At 39.5% G+C, this 15900-nt stretch overlaps 1 protein-coding gene and 1 long non-coding RNA gene across 2 annotated transcripts in view; both read right to left on the minus strand.

The window, feature by feature from the left end:
- The window catches only part of LOC111247319 (uncharacterized), a 50474-nt gene extending 45545 nt beyond the window's left edge, over positions 1-4929 (minus strand). Inside the window, exon 1 of the long non-coding RNA XR_002672085.2 lies at positions 2231-4929. This is a non-coding gene — a long non-coding RNA (uncharacterized LOC111247319). The remainder of the gene's footprint in view (positions 1-2230) is intronic.
- The window catches only part of LOC111247138 (uncharacterized), a 106791-nt gene that overhangs the window by 82574 nt on the left and 8317 nt on the right, over positions 1-15900 (minus strand). The window lies entirely within an intron of this gene.

Here is a 15900-nt window from a genome sequence, read left to right on the forward strand (position 1 = left end):
AATACTCTGCCATATGACGATTTGTTAATTGTAGCTTTTCTGGTGCTATCAGGGAAGGACGAGGAAAGGAAGCTGCAAAAATCTTACAAAGCACTCCGTGCTGACGATAGATGTCGGACCTCGTCGAGGCGTGAGGGGTAAGTGAACTAATACGCATAAACGACGTACCGACTAAGCGAAAGCACGAGCGAGAACATGGGTTCTCAATGCCAACCCAAGATATGTGGCGCACAATGTTTAAACATATTTCTATGAACCAACTAAATCGCGCTAGATAAATCCTAATCTCATATTTGTACTGCGTATAAATACCAAAGCAATTTGTCTAACGAATTCTATGCGACGATCAACATTTCCTGACCAAATTTTTTGCTTATTTGCTCCTAGCCATTATTACTGAGTAGCTGACTGTCAGCGTGTTATTAAGATACACGCCCAGAATCGAAGGAGTCCGATAATTATATGTGTCATAAATTTGGGAAATGTGACAGGATATACGTGTGACGCTGTTTAATAAAACATTGAAACGATGATCGCCATTGCGGGCCATTGGTCATGTAGCACACGAGATTGACCAATGAGTAAAAAGCGTGTTTTATCTGCCTTGTACTGTTTTAACACGTACATGCGCCTCCGTTTGCCGCCATTGTATAGCTGAAGAGAAAAACACAAATTCCACAAACGAAATTGACACCCGATGGGCATCGGCGTCATTGCGGCGCCCGCTGAGTCGCCGTACATGTCGCATGTCAGATAGCATAGCAGGGCCAACAACAACAAACTCTGTATCTACTTCGACCGCTATCATATCGCCAACATCTGATCTTGTCTCCATTTCGAGTATCAGAACACATGAGTATGGATTTATTCAGTTTGTTTCCTACTTGGCGAACGCTTGTTCGACAACAGTCTGCAAATAGGCATACCCACCATTTCAGCAATTGAGTGAATGAGTTTTCTTATCTGGCCAGTTATTGTATTGATCAATTGAAAACTTGAAGATATCAATGGACGTATGTCTTCATGGCGCTCATTGTCAGTTAATAACAAAATTAATTTAATGTTAAAATACATGTGTTACGCAAGGGATGTTTTCGTATTGGACTATAGCACTCGTATAAATAAATTAACAAAGATATGCTTAATGTAATGCCAGTTCGATGGTATATTCTTTAACAGCCGGCAGTATTTGACAACACCTTTCCAACCGCACTTACTTCCTGTAAAGCACTGATTGCATAGAGCAGTCTTGAAAACGACGTACTGGCAATAATTATGTTGCCCTTTTTACAAGTAGGTACACTTGGAATGTTTGGACCCATTTTGCTTTGATATCTGACCTTAGATAAATGGTGATGCATGCTACTCACACAATAACATAGAAACTGATGCAAGGTAAAGCTATGGATAGGATAAGGCCTAACGCCTAACGCCTAATTTGGCCATAAAAACCATTTTGCGAAAGTAGGTCTTCTGAAGTAACTAACAGAATTATCAGATCAAACGTACGTTTGTCAAAAGTTTGACTTATAGCCCAAGGCAATTACATGGTCAAAGTTATGTTGCCGTGTTATTGTGACCTAATGATATGGCGAGTGAAAAAAATACAAAAAATACTATTTTATATAGGAAATCTATAAAGCGGCCACGCGCTCACACTGAAGTCAACAACCAGAAGGCAAGCAAAATTAGGTAGGATTAAGACTCCTAGCCAGAGCAGCAACCGTGTATGTATCTATTATTACATACGGCAATTCCCATCATCGCCGAAACGAATAGGAAAATTAAGAGCAAAACACTGTGTTACGTAACCCGTGTCTACTGCTGATCAGATCGGATATCGAATCATAGGTGATTCACTTTTGTCCTGAACTTCTTTTCATGTCGTGCCTCACAACAATAGCAGGACCATGGGTAAAAGTAATAACAATCCTACATTGGAATAAACCAAGCTTGTTGCGAGGTAGCACTGTCTCGCGCATTTGTAAACAAACTCTATAATCTGCCAATATCACCATATGATCATCTGCTAGCTACGGTGAGGACCTACGGAATATCTGGGTATCGACCTGACACCAAATACAATATAAGCGTTCATTGATATTATCATGCGCCAGGGTACGTCGTTTAAGGGAGCAAATAAAGTACAGCACAATGCGCTAGCTGCGACCATTTACTAATTGCGTATATTTTTCCATAAATGAAACGATAGATTGTAGTTCTAACATACACAACGAAGTAGATAATCCACAATAGTTGTCGGAATCCGTCTGTTTGTGTCTGTCGTTGCAAGATTACGCGACTCTTGTTACTTTATCAGCCGTTAATATGATTAACACGCTCGTAGACATGCTGTGGCCCTACACTGTCACTGGCCAGCCTTCTCTGTTATATCGGTCCTCTTGTCCTTATATTAACACGGCTTGCTGTCCACACAAAGAACGGAACCCAAACAGGCGGACGACTTGATCGAATTTTCTTCTTTTCGAGACTACAGCTGGTAAGCGATTTCCCAGATACGTCCAGGCACGCAGAAATGCATGCGCTCTTCTAGGCAAGATCAGAACACTTTTATCCGCCACATTGAACAATAGCTTCAGTCAACGTCGTTGGTAGAAAGGAAGGCCAAAGGTTACAAATGAAGCGAACGACTTCGCGACGGCCAAGTCGTCGATAGTACCATTTTTGCTCCATCTCATCACCCTAGCCAAGTAGTTGTAGCACTCGCAGTGTTAGCTCTGGAAAAAGTGAACACTTCTGCTTGTTTACGAACGTCCCAAATGACGAAAACACGAAGAAATGTCGATAATAAGTGCAAATTAGACGATTCAATGTAGTTATCGAAATAGTTATCTTTTGTGAGCTAGCATTGTCGTGGCTGGGTCATTGCTGTCGTCACAGTGTGTACGCATATAGGTTATAGAGCTGGCGGGCTTTGTAGCGTACGTAGCCAAATGTTTTCATTGAACATGAGATAAAAGCACGGAAAAGGTATATGAACTGGATGAAAAATAGCCTTTTATTGTGTTCCGAAGCACCTTGAGCGAGCATATAATTATGACAATAATTATAACGATGACAATGTGCTACCTCTGAAGCCATTCCGTGGTCCGTGGAGCCTGAAGTCCTGAAGCCACAACAAATGGTGGTGCTCTGTGCCGGTTAATGGAAGGAATTCAAATATTCGGTATCATACAGAACTCTTAATACATGCAAAATTAATGAACTTCTAGTAAAAATGTGGGCACCCTTTAAACGCAGACAGAACAGAGGCATTTTGCATGATCCTCATTTCAGTGGAGGGAAGGTTCTACGTGTCAAGAATAACTGATTCTTTTAGGCATTTTGCAAAAAGAAAACATTCAACACGAGTGGCCTGGCTAAGACATCCGCCAGAAGTCGCTTGCTTCTTGAAAAGCATTCACCGAAGAAGCAAACGGGCTTCTACATTCAATGAAAACACGGAATGAAAGGAAAGTTCAATTACTACTATTCAAAGACTTCCAAACACCGCTACTTGCCAGATTGATTTAGGACAAAAAGCTTTAGGGCCAAGCGAAGAACACGTTTCTCGTTTTTAAATTTTATATATGTATATATACATATATATATATATATATTAGTGCTTAAACGCAGACTAGGAACTAATCAAGAAGAAAAATTAAATAATATTCTTCAGTTATTTACTCGTACAGAATGCCTTCATTGCATTGCAGATGGACAATTTCAGATTACTTAATAAAGGAATTTAGTTAAAAACAAAATCAAGCGATTACAAATAAAGGCAATGTAATATCTTGCTGTATAGACGTTTCAATCATCTGCTGAATTCGTTTTCCTCGAATCCTGCTTCGGCAAACCTAGCCTAGTAAGAAATAACGTTACTGCCAGGTTAAATCGGCACAAACGAGAATGACTGAAAGCTCCCAACGTATTCAGTTCCGGCAGGTGGCTATAGCGCAATAGTACTATTAGTGAAAACTGTTTAATAACAAAGGCCTGAATTTAATGTTGTCTATTCATTTCAGTTGCGTGCAAAGATTAGTGATCTTCGAATAGCGGTCAGAGGGGCTCTGTTAGGCTGACTCAATCCGCCTCTTGGAAACAAGTATTTGTTTCCAAGAGGTGGATTGAAGCTTACAAACTTCGTCCATGACCACAACGCTGCAACGATGATCAACCTATCACTTTTCTGATAACCGTCATAGTATTTTGTTGTGAGCACATTATATCCTGACATAGAATCATAATAGAATGTCATGGACAACATAACACTACCTGTAGCAACAACATAAAAGTCCCAGTGAAAGAAAGAATCTGATATTAATAATGGTAAAACAATTCAATAATATAGTAATTTCATGCAGAATTTGGGGAATCTTCTAGACGCATCCAAGTGCTCTGCTTGTAGTATGCCCACAACGTTCGGCACGTGATGCCACATATAACTCAGTTCCTATGTAATATCGTTAATAGTATTTAATGACCCAGGCGACCTAATGATGTTCAACAGTAATATCTCAGGAAATAAATCTATTCCCAAGCGTTTTCGCTATGGCAGAGGCAAATAACAACGATGTCGATGACATACGACGAACGACTGCGTTTTCGTATAGCAAACAATACAACAATGAAGGATCGATTCTGCCCTGTCATTTACCTTCCATGTCGAATTTAGGACACTTACCTCTGCGCGCTGTTCTCGCCGTTCTTTTTACTCGTTCGAAACTAGTCTACGTAATTTTCTCCCTACCTCGAAAAAATTATTGATCACGTTTCTGCGTAACCATATGCTTGCGAATAAGAGATTAGTGTTTCCAAGTGGCTGGTTCGCCTAAATCATTTGATACAGTGGCCGTCGTAACGTGTCCGTCTAACCGAGTTAACTGCGGATTCAACTAGACACTTGTGTTCCAGCTAATTTCATTATTAACTCCTATTTACCTTCCGGGTTCAATTCGGAATTTCTGTCCTTCAATTTACATCACTGTGTATCTTGCCGCCGCCGTCGTCTGGTCGTCGTAATGCTGCTATGCCTCCATGCTGTCGTTGCTGTCTCGGATGTGAAACTCGCTGCTATGAATGTGGAAGTCGTGTTTTGAAGTTGCGCGGGTGACTGATGTGCGCGAAACCTTTCTCTCGTGAAAATTTGAGCGAAATTTAGAACTTACCATAGCGCGCTCTGCGAACGTGAGAGTATCGCGTTGTATTATGTGTTATTGTTTATGACGCACTGTTTTTACGGCGCACGTCTGTTGTCGAGCCACCGTGGCCGAATTCAACTGCCTCGAATATGCTTACCGTTTCTTAGACTTATAGGGCTCACAAACGATTCTCTCGCCTTGTCGGCCGACGAAACTCACGCCTGGTGATGTCTTCTAGTCGCATACCCGGCTTACTTAATTATTCACCGGTTGAAACTTCTGCTTTCGTTTTTGACTCAGATCAGATTGTCCGAGTACGATATCGGACGAATAGTTATTGAATGTTGTGTAGGAAATACATTCTTGTGCTCTTCTAAGGCCTCACCTAGTCGGGAAGTGTAGGCTAGTTCTAATAGCGGCTAGTTGGATCTCTGCGCGTCGAGTCAAGGTGCTCTCGTGGGCTGTGACCACAGTATAGCTTATAGAAGAATCTGTTACCGTGTGCCACGACGAATTGCCGGCCCCTTCAAAAATTCTTGTGCCGTGTTTATCCAGCGATTCGTTTAGTTTCCTATGTCGTGGCCGATTATCACTAGTGCCTACATGTCCTCCATTTATTCTTTGTCGGGCGGACCACTGGTCCGTTTATCGTTCTTCCTTTCAGTTATTTTATTTAGTTGTTAATTAATTTAATTCTGTTATATTATCCCCTATAAGAAATATTCAATATGCAGAATAGGCGATAAGGAGAGGTAATATACAATAAAGCATGTTAAAATTCTGGTCTTTTGCTACAACGGCACAATTGCGGCAGATTTAGAAAAACGTCTCATGTTGTTTTTATAAGTTCTGTATTAATGCAAAGTGACGTTTGCATATCGTTTCCATTTTTCCCTTCGTAAAAGTAAAAATACTATGTGTGGTAACTGTCATCTGCAACCTATATATCCCCTGTCTGCAACGTAAAGTTACCACTGATTTGAATGCCCTGCCGTCAACGAACAGGAACTTTGCACCCACCAGTGGGCCAGCCTTGCGCCCATGTATTCACGCCATAATAATTCAAAAGACGTTACAAAAAAATTGCGGGCGAAATTTGATAGAAGTTAACAAGATTGTCGGTTTTTTAACGAATTAAAGATAACAAAATTATAATTTTTAGGCTTGACTGCTGATGGAATCGACTGTGCGCGTACATGAAAAATTACATGAAGCTCCCCATGCGCGATATTCAATCGCCAGAGAACGTCCCTCGCTGTCAACTCAAGCAACTTTTAGAGCACTATTAAAAGCGTTCACGGACAAACTTACGTTGCCTTAAACATAAGTTTCTGTGGCGTTGGGCCAAGTAGCATAAGCCAAAAAGGTGTGCAGTTTCGTGGCCTTTTTTCGATTCTTAAATATAACACACTGGTACAGGTACAACGGTTTCCAAAATGTAGTTCTAGTTCTTACTATCATTCTCGGTAGCGATTGATATAAACAGGCCGCACAAAAAAGCAAAACGCTAAGAGCAATTTTAGCTAAAAGATACAGAAAAGCAGTACAAAGTTCTGCGTCTTAACGGTATTTAAAAATTTTCAGTACAACCCTCGTTAAATAAGCTTGTTTTGTTTTTTTTTTCTATGGCTCGAATATTATAGGAACACTGTTGATGTTCAATATCCAATTACATGAAATCTGTACCATTGAATCGTTTATTTGACTACAGCAGATTTGCATTGAAGCCGGCTCAGCGGGTGCTTTTGAATAGTCTTCAATCTCTGGCCATCATTAACTGAAGGTACCAGCCAAGTAACTGCCAGTGACAGGTTGTTGCTTAGGACTTTTTATAATTATTATACAAATACATATGATTATCAACGTATGGATGCGCTGAGGGTCTGTCCGATTTTTTGCACTCATCGTAAAGATTTTTTATCTGACAGAAGTTGTAGAATTGACACTAAAAACAACTCTTTGTTATATCCATACTGATCTATTAAAGTTATACACGTAGAAAGAAAAGCAAGTATATACATATAGAAACCAAACATTTTTCTAAAGTTTCTTTTTTATGTCGTTCAAGTTCCACGTGTGATATGTGACTCACTCCGTTTCGATCATTTCTTGCTAGCTGGCGACCACTATATCAAGAGATTTTCGAATTTTCTCCAACAACCCGCCATTAGATATTTGTTCGTGTAATATTTTGTTATAGTAACCGATACGAAGGCTACAAAAACACAATACCAGGTTTTTTAGTCTGCTCGTTAAAATTTGTGAAAAATGATAATCTCCACGTTGCTAGCGTTCATAGAACATACATATCGATGTTATAGAGTTGCTGGTCTATTCGATTTTGTCTGTCTGCTAGACTGCGCGACAGTTGTAGTGGTACTTAGCCACATTTAGAAAACATTTAAGCCAGTGAATAATTAAGAAACCATTATAATTGAAATATATGCAGTGGACTAAACGCTATCCATTTATCCCTCAGATATTGCGGTGGATTGCTATAAAGAAATTCACCATTCATAAATTTTAAAAAAAATTGTAGTGCGAAAGTTAGCAATAACAGCTAGTAAAAAGCAAGGACAACAACAATGATGACGCGCTAAAAAGTTGATAATACTTTACTAAAAACAAGCAACACAGAAAATTTAAGCAAATATTTTCTGTTATATAAATATCTCTGAATCTGTAGTAAACGTTTATGATAGCTTTATGACAGTTTATGAATAGGAAAATGGTTCCAACAATGTGCTCGAGCTAATAATAATATCTCAACTTCTACGCGTGGGACTACGTTAGCACTGCGTGACGCAGGCTTGGCTTGCTGAAAAAATATTATGTTGACAACCGTGTAAATATATCTGGCAACGTGTTTTGAGATCTAGAACCTCTTCTAGATAGATTTTTAACCTATAATCTCACATCTTCAAACAACTGCGTGAGATCGTGGAGTTCACATGCTTCCCATGCTTAGACATGCTGTTGGAGTTACCCTAGAGAATGTTGTTTAAATTTCTGTGTATCAAAGACAAAATTAGCAAAAAAAAAAGAGCACCAAAATAACAAATATCGAGTAGCGGGAGCTACTTTTTCCTGATACCGAAAACTAAAGTTTGGAACCGTTTCTAGCAAGAAAAATACTAGATATTATCCTATCTTTTATTAACGTTTCTCAATTAAACGAGAACTATGTCATTTACGTTATAGTGATACGCAGTGCTTTGTTCTTGCCATTTATATTTCAAAGTTAAGGCTATTTTCTAAATAATGAATTGTATACTTCCTACTAATTTAGAGTATTTTCTTCAATCCGTTGGGAAAAGAATTATATTGTTATTGCCGATTGCTGAAAAAGTAAAAAATCACCACCTACTGCAACGGAAGATAAAATAAAAACAAAAAAGAGGGCTGCTGTGACCTGAAAGTTTTAAGCGTTTGATTCAAGCAAGACAAGTGCTATCGCGCATCTAGACAAACTACATAGGTAGTCGTTAGCCGTAAGTAGAGCTCTTATTAAAGCAAGGATACAGGAATAGTGCGATCTAGAGCGGGGCTGGGAATCTCTACTCTACGGGAAGACCTATGTTTTTTTGGTCGAGCGACCTGAAACGCTAAAGAAACAGAGCACATGGTAATGAAAGTATGATAGTTTCCAATTGCCAAGATATTTTTGTTAAATGCAAGAAACACAAGCAATAACTTTTTCCGAATTCGCGAACAATTAATAGTAGGCCAATTTAAACGCAGTGCAACTCTAGTAGCAAGTAAAGATTCGAGCTCAAAATAGTCTGCGCTACATTCAATCAGGCGGCACAAACGGCCAGTCATTGAATATATTTACGTGTCATTTCTGGGTTTAGCTATTACTTCCCAGAGATGCATAGCAGACATGTGAGTAGGAATTGATGATCCTGTCATGTTTGAAGCTAATAAATGTTGGCTAATTCGTATGATATGTTCGCAGTAGAAACCGCAGTTGTACCTACTACGTTGGCCTAGCACTAATGACCGCTTTTTTATCAGCCTGAGGACTGCTCATGCCGTTCTCACTGCTGTTTTACAAACTTTATTCATTTCGACGGATCTATGTTAGATATCCCTTTTCCGCGTTTTGGTCCGTCAGCGACCGCAGGACGGAGCTTAACATATCTACCGTATATCTATCACATACACTTACACGCACAAACATGCATCGATTTCGAAACGAGACAAAAAAATAAGAAATCATGGAACCAAGTATCCTCTCTACTGTTTTTTCGCTCAATTTTGACTATATCCTATAACTCTAAGAGGGTGCCATAACTTTCAGTGAACAGCGAACGAACCGAAAAGCCATACAGCGAGCTTTAAAGGTGATAGCTATCGTATCAAACGGCAGTGAACGTCATCGCGTTCGGTACTTCTATTTCGCCGCTGCTCGGGACGGCCAAACAGCCGATTCCTTGTTGCTGACGAGCTCTCGTGACCGAAACATCACCCGAAAAAACGCGTCGGCAGCACATCCTCATCGGCGGCTGACAGGGAACCAACGACAGACGAAAATGGTAGTCCCCGTGAGCTATCGTGTCAGACAAACCCAAACAGTGTTTATGCACGCCTGTTGAATCTCATCCTGTTGCGTTTTGACAGGCGCGAAAAGTTTTTCTTTTAGCGAATGAAAAAAGAAAAAAAGACAATTCGACATTAGTAAAAAAAAGTCTGATCACGGCGCTTGTTCGCGAGCGCAGATAACTCGCACAGCGGTGCAGAGAAATGAAACAGTACAAACGCTATATTATAGCTAGCGGAAAAGACAAAATAGAAATGCTGGCAATGGCAGTACTAAAGTGGCGAAAGCGATAGGGCTACAAGAATCAACGTTGTTGCTGGAAATTGTCTCAATAACAAAAAATAATAAGTATGATAGACCTAGTGTACGTGTATCTAAATAAAGGCGTAAACAAAGAACGAGACGTGAATGGTTAAAATTATAAATTATTATGTCACCTGACTAGTCCGGCCTAAACGTGCCTGGCTGGATGACCCAATCGTTTATACGAGCAAAAATGTCCTTAGTATACTGTTAAAGATTGAGGAACAAACATTGTATGAAATGCAGACATACGTGCACGATTTTGCATAGCCTAAGTCAAGGTATTAGAGTTTATTACATTGGGGGCACAATGAGGTTATTACAAGGGGCACAATGTCCACCGCTGAAAGCTTTATTAATACATTCGGAAGAGGAATAGGCTTAAAAAATCTAAAGTAACCCATGTCATTAGTGAAAAAAACGGGTCGTATTAATTTGACCGCTTCTGTATCTAGTAGATTTGTCTAGAAGCCCCATGACAATCTACTCACTAGCCCCTGTAATACCCTATAATTTTGTTGTATTGTGTAAAGCTACGATCTTGGCCAATTCATGAAGTGTCGATGAAAATTGCCGCGTCGTGGTTGTTCTCCCTTAACTACTTTAGGCAAAATAGAAATACTGAAGTAGCCAAAAGTTTTGGTCATGCATCGTCACCATTATGGCACATGAGTACATCGAAGCGTTCAATTGGCTCATTATAGTCACACAGTCTGTCTGTGCCGGCCAAGGATTGACAGAAACAACTTAGTCGGCCATTTTCTGAACTAAATAATTATGTGTACGACAAATCAGAAAATCACCAGTTTTTTTTGTGAAACCTTTAGGTAACGATCGTTGTACACAAAGCCTGTCACATAATCATTTGACCTTCGCTTTTGAGGCAAGATATTAAGAAATAGTTGTAAATTAGGACATTCATTCACAGATTAATATACTTTTGGCAAAATTTATTTTCTGTATATTAGCTTTAGTAATAAAGTAACTCATAAACAGCAAAAATAGCACTCATTTCGGAGATCAAGTTTTTCATTCTTATATATCTTCTACCAAAGTTCGGCTGAAGCCCAACTGCTCAACTTAACTACAAGTTTGAAAACCGGTCTTAAACATATAGCGGCACATAGATGACGATTTCACAGCTACGACGACAACTGCCTCAACGCCGAAACCGAATATGATACAGTCGGCAGTATGGTTCCGGCCGAATTGCTTTGCGCGTTCCTTTACGCATTGTGTAGCATAGCTTCACTTTTGAACCCGTTTAACTCACCAACTCGTTCGGCCCAAAACTTCGTATGTCAGAAATGGTTTCTTGTGTGACGACCAAATGGGCCTTTCTTTCGTTGAGCCTTCTCCAGGCCTGCAGACTTGCAGATATTACTATAAAGAGCATGTTTTTTTGCGTATTTGTAGTTTTTGCTTTTGGTGCATCAATGTAATGCTTTATTTTGATAGATTCAAAATCATAAAACGTTTCTTATATGAAATGGCACATACCTTATATAGGAAATTCTTATTTGAAATACAAAAGTGGTTCATTGCAAAACAATTGTATGACAAACTCTTTGAGCAAACGCGCAAGTAGATTATTTCGGTCTCTTTGCAATGGTTGTTTCCAATCCAGAAGTTAGAGTCTATTCAAAATTTATTCCAATGGTGAACATTGAAACGAAGCTTCATGCCTTTACCACAGGTTTCATTCACAGTTATTCTGGTGGGATGCCCATCGCAAGACATGCCCCAAGGGGAACCACCGATAGACTTTTTCAATCATAAAAGCAATGCAAGAGTTTATTCGAAATATTGACGTTGTACCTAAGACGCACACAACGCACATTTACGATAACAATCGCTGCTTGTTAGCTCGTCAAAAATGCTTTATCGAGGATTTCTTCAGCAGTGGTAGATTCTTTCCGGGAGCCGATCTTGAACGTAATTTTCTTTCTAGACTACGACAAACGTGGGCTATTTTTTATTGCAAACGGCTTACTGTTTTATAATTCTCTTTGATGTCATTCATCATTACCTATCTATTTGATAAAAAAAAAAAACCTCTCTTCTGTAAATACTCAATTATGATCCATAGCTATTTCAAAACCATTAACAGTTATCATTTCGAAACGATTCTGTATTTTTTACTACCTGTTTAGTATCATTTCAGTGTCTCAAAGTACGTCTTTTGTCAGAGTTCGTTAGCCTAAACGTACCAATTGGTCGTGGCGATTTTTGCTGCAGTAAAATTGTTTGAAAAATTTCATAAAACGTCAATTGTTGAAGACGTATATTTAAGGACATAATACAGCTTCTAAAACGATGGAGTGAGACGTAACCTGATTAAAATTGTTTTTTTTTTCGAATTTAACTAAGCTCGGTATTAACTCATCTAACGCTATTTGGCATAGACCACTTCATCGCGACAAGTTTGCTATTCAGACGGATCACACACAAAGCAAGCGCACAAAAACAAGTACTTCGTACTTTTCTATCACAGCAAGGATAAAAGCAACCACCTCTACACATTGGTGCCTGCTGTTTTGGCGTCAGATGCCAGGAAAAGAAAGGATGTCTGAAGTATTTGCAATAGAGAGCCCATGTTAGCTACATTTTCAGGCTTCTTCTAGCGTGGATCTATGTGGTCGCTGGACCGCTTGGCCAACCTTAGGCGAACAAGAAACACTGATGAAGGGTCGTCAACTCGCCCCAACCCACCACAAAGATTTGGTTCTGCCTTCGTTGTTCCATTTGTCTCTGAGTACCAATGTGTTACGGTCGTTTTCAACTCCAGCTGAAATACTCAGCCAGTGTGCAACAGAGTCAAGGAGCCTCTACTCAAGATAGCTGGCTCCGTCGGGAGCTACAAACGACTAGCAACTCCGAAACAACCCTGACTCAGCGCACTGACGGAAGAGCAGGGCAAATGGGCTTCCCACAGATGGCTTGCCAACGAGAAATTGGGAGTTGCAAGACAGGACGAGATGACAGCAGGATCAAACCATGGCTAACATCTGTAGGAAGGGAACGAAGCTTCATAGATCAAGTAGGAACATGTCAAGCCCGAAACGGCCCAGTAAGATTAACAAGAACTACTACGTGTATACAATGTTGATGTTGATTTTTATTATTTGCATACGAAAAGCATTCATTTCCAGCATAGTCTGTAAGTCTGATAGCGAGTGATGGCGACGACACACAGAACATATATCAGGTTCGATTAGGAATGTTAGGTTGGGACTGAAGAAAATTGCACTGATACAATATAATTATTATAATAGTATTAATAATGAAAAAATATACAGTCTTAAAAATATAACTTCCGAATGCGTCATCTTGACAAATGTGTGTAGGCATTGAACGGGCTTTTATACTGCTTGTTTTCCGCCTCTCGACATCAAATATTGAAAGCGGTTAAACGTAATCTTCAGTAATCTGGGATGTATGGGACAGAAACCGTCCATTATTTCTCTATTGCGATAGATCGTCAACAGCATTTCTTAGGGTTTTTGCCGTTAAGCAACCAAAATGTGCCTCTTACCTTCTTTCGACCCGTTTGATAACTGGCAGCAAGTTCATACTTCTTAACCACATTCACTAAGTGGCTTTCAAACTAATGTGAGAGTCTCACACTAGAGTTTTTAATAATAATAATAATGATGATAAAATAAAACGCTTCCAATTGGAGCCTCCTGAAACGTGTTCAAAACATCAAGACACACATTTAGTTTGCATTTGTTGATGACAGTATTAACAAGAATGCCCATTCACGAAAGATAATCGACCTGACCCACATCACATGTTTTTGTTTTAGATAGCATCTTTTTCTGGGGCGTTACCCAATTGTCGCTATGCTGCCCAATGTCGTCTGCAGAAAAAAAGCAGACGACATCGGCTAGTAATCACCCGGCCTAATCGAGTTAAATGAAATAGGTATTAATGGCTACGCCACTTACTCCATAAAATTTATTTCTGACTTATGTGCCTGTACCACATGTATAAGAGGCCCTACTAATATGCAACGAATTGTTAAATAATTAATACACAATACAGTAACAACAGCGACTCAATCTAGATCGTTAATTATCGCACGACTTAATCGTCCGACGGCCCGCCCGCCTTCCGTTGATTACATTTTCGATACTTTTTCATACACTGTGACACCATTTTTAAATTTAATTTAGCTGTATACTCAACTTCTTCCTCCTATAGAAACACGATGAGACGAACAAGATATAGAGCAATTATAACTGACACGCATTGAGGTCCACTTGAACTATTACCCACCCGTCGAACAGGTTGTATCGTCGAGGAAATGCATAAATACATATGCCACGGGCGGCTCTTGTCATAAGATGCAGTATGAATGACCGACAACTTCGGCGCGGCCGGCTTCTGCATCATTAACGAAAAGATACGTCTTTGACATTTCGGCAAATAATCGTAACAGGCAGAGCATTAGTAAAACAAATAAATATATTCATGCCTTTTCGCCAAGCAACACCTATACCTGATCCACGCATATTTATTTACTATCGAACTGAAGTGCTTTGAATAATTCAGCGTAAAACGCCACTTGAAAAGGATGGTCGTTACAAGAGTCGAAGTTTATACGTTTCCTTTTAGTCGGGAGCAGCATAATTAACGCGGACGCAATTACATCACTAAGAAGCAAAGCTCAAAGTTGGAAAGAAGTCGTTCGTTGTTCTCTTTTTTAGGGCCTCCTAATCAACCAAAAATAATACTGAATTATCTGAAAAAGCCAAAAATTAACAGCGGATGCCAAGATAAGGGTACAATAAACAATCTTACTAACGGCATATGCGTTTTTACTTAAAAAAAATAATATAGAGCAAAAGGCAAGTGAACATGATTAGAAAAAATCCAAACATACTAAAAACTGGTAGAAAAGATCATGGTCTAACAGCTGGCAATTGCGAACAATGAACACAATATTTGTTAATTTATTTCTACACTTACACTAGCAACTAATTGTGTTTTCTGTATCTGTCGCCACTAAGCATCTCTAGTACGTGACATAATCGAACGCAGAACAGGAACTTTGAAAAGCTAGAAGGCTAAGCCGTCGGTGGCTTCAACGGTACAGCGATCTCCTTTGTTTAGTTAAGGCGGGTAACTTTGAACGCTCAAGCGACGTTTTTAGCTTTAGAAACACAGCCACTGTGTTGACCATCTATCACACCACGTTTGTTCTCTAGCAAAAAGCAAAATGCTATCTTAGACCTCGTCGTGCCAAACATGTACCTAAAACGCAGCAGTAAATCTTGGCCAATTAGCTGAAATGGATAGCCCGAATGTTTTCGATTTCAAACGCTTTATTGTTTTTGTTATGAAACAACGGTTCGTTTTTCCTGTTCATTTCCTGTTTGTTCTTGGGCTTTGAAATCAGAACCAAGGTGAAGTTATGATAACCCCCAAGGAAAGAAGGATTGAGGAAGATCCAGCCAACGCAAAGTTCAAATGAAGTAACGTGAATGGATCTTGATAAACTGATCGCACGTATCACCAAGCCACGTTAAGTTACGACGATTTTTCACAAAGCAAGCCATCTGTTAACCATTTTCGATACCGTGTCGATCGATAAGAATTTATTTCTCGGAAGGCCGAGTCAAAATCGACTCCTTCTACTAAAAATAGGACATCTCTAAAGAAAAAGAAAAGCACGATAGGAATGATCTATACGAACACCTTAGCTAGAAGCTAATTCTGGTAGTGAACGTAACGAATAGCTTTCTCCGAGTGGATCAAGCTCTCTAGGTCAGCCATAAGACCAGGCACATTTTCGTGGAAGATTACCGCATCTAAATCAACGATTGACATTTACTAATGCATGATACAAAGATTTCTATTTCCGTTCGTTTCCATACGAGGCGGGGAAGGTGGTGTAAATCAAAT

This window comes from Varroa destructor, unplaced genomic scaffold, assembly GCF_002443255.2.
Source record: "Varroa destructor unplaced genomic scaffold, Vdes_3.0 BEIS01000003.1, whole genome shotgun sequence".
Taxonomy (NCBI): Eukaryota; Metazoa; Arthropoda; class Arachnida; order Mesostigmata; family Varroidae; genus Varroa; species Varroa destructor.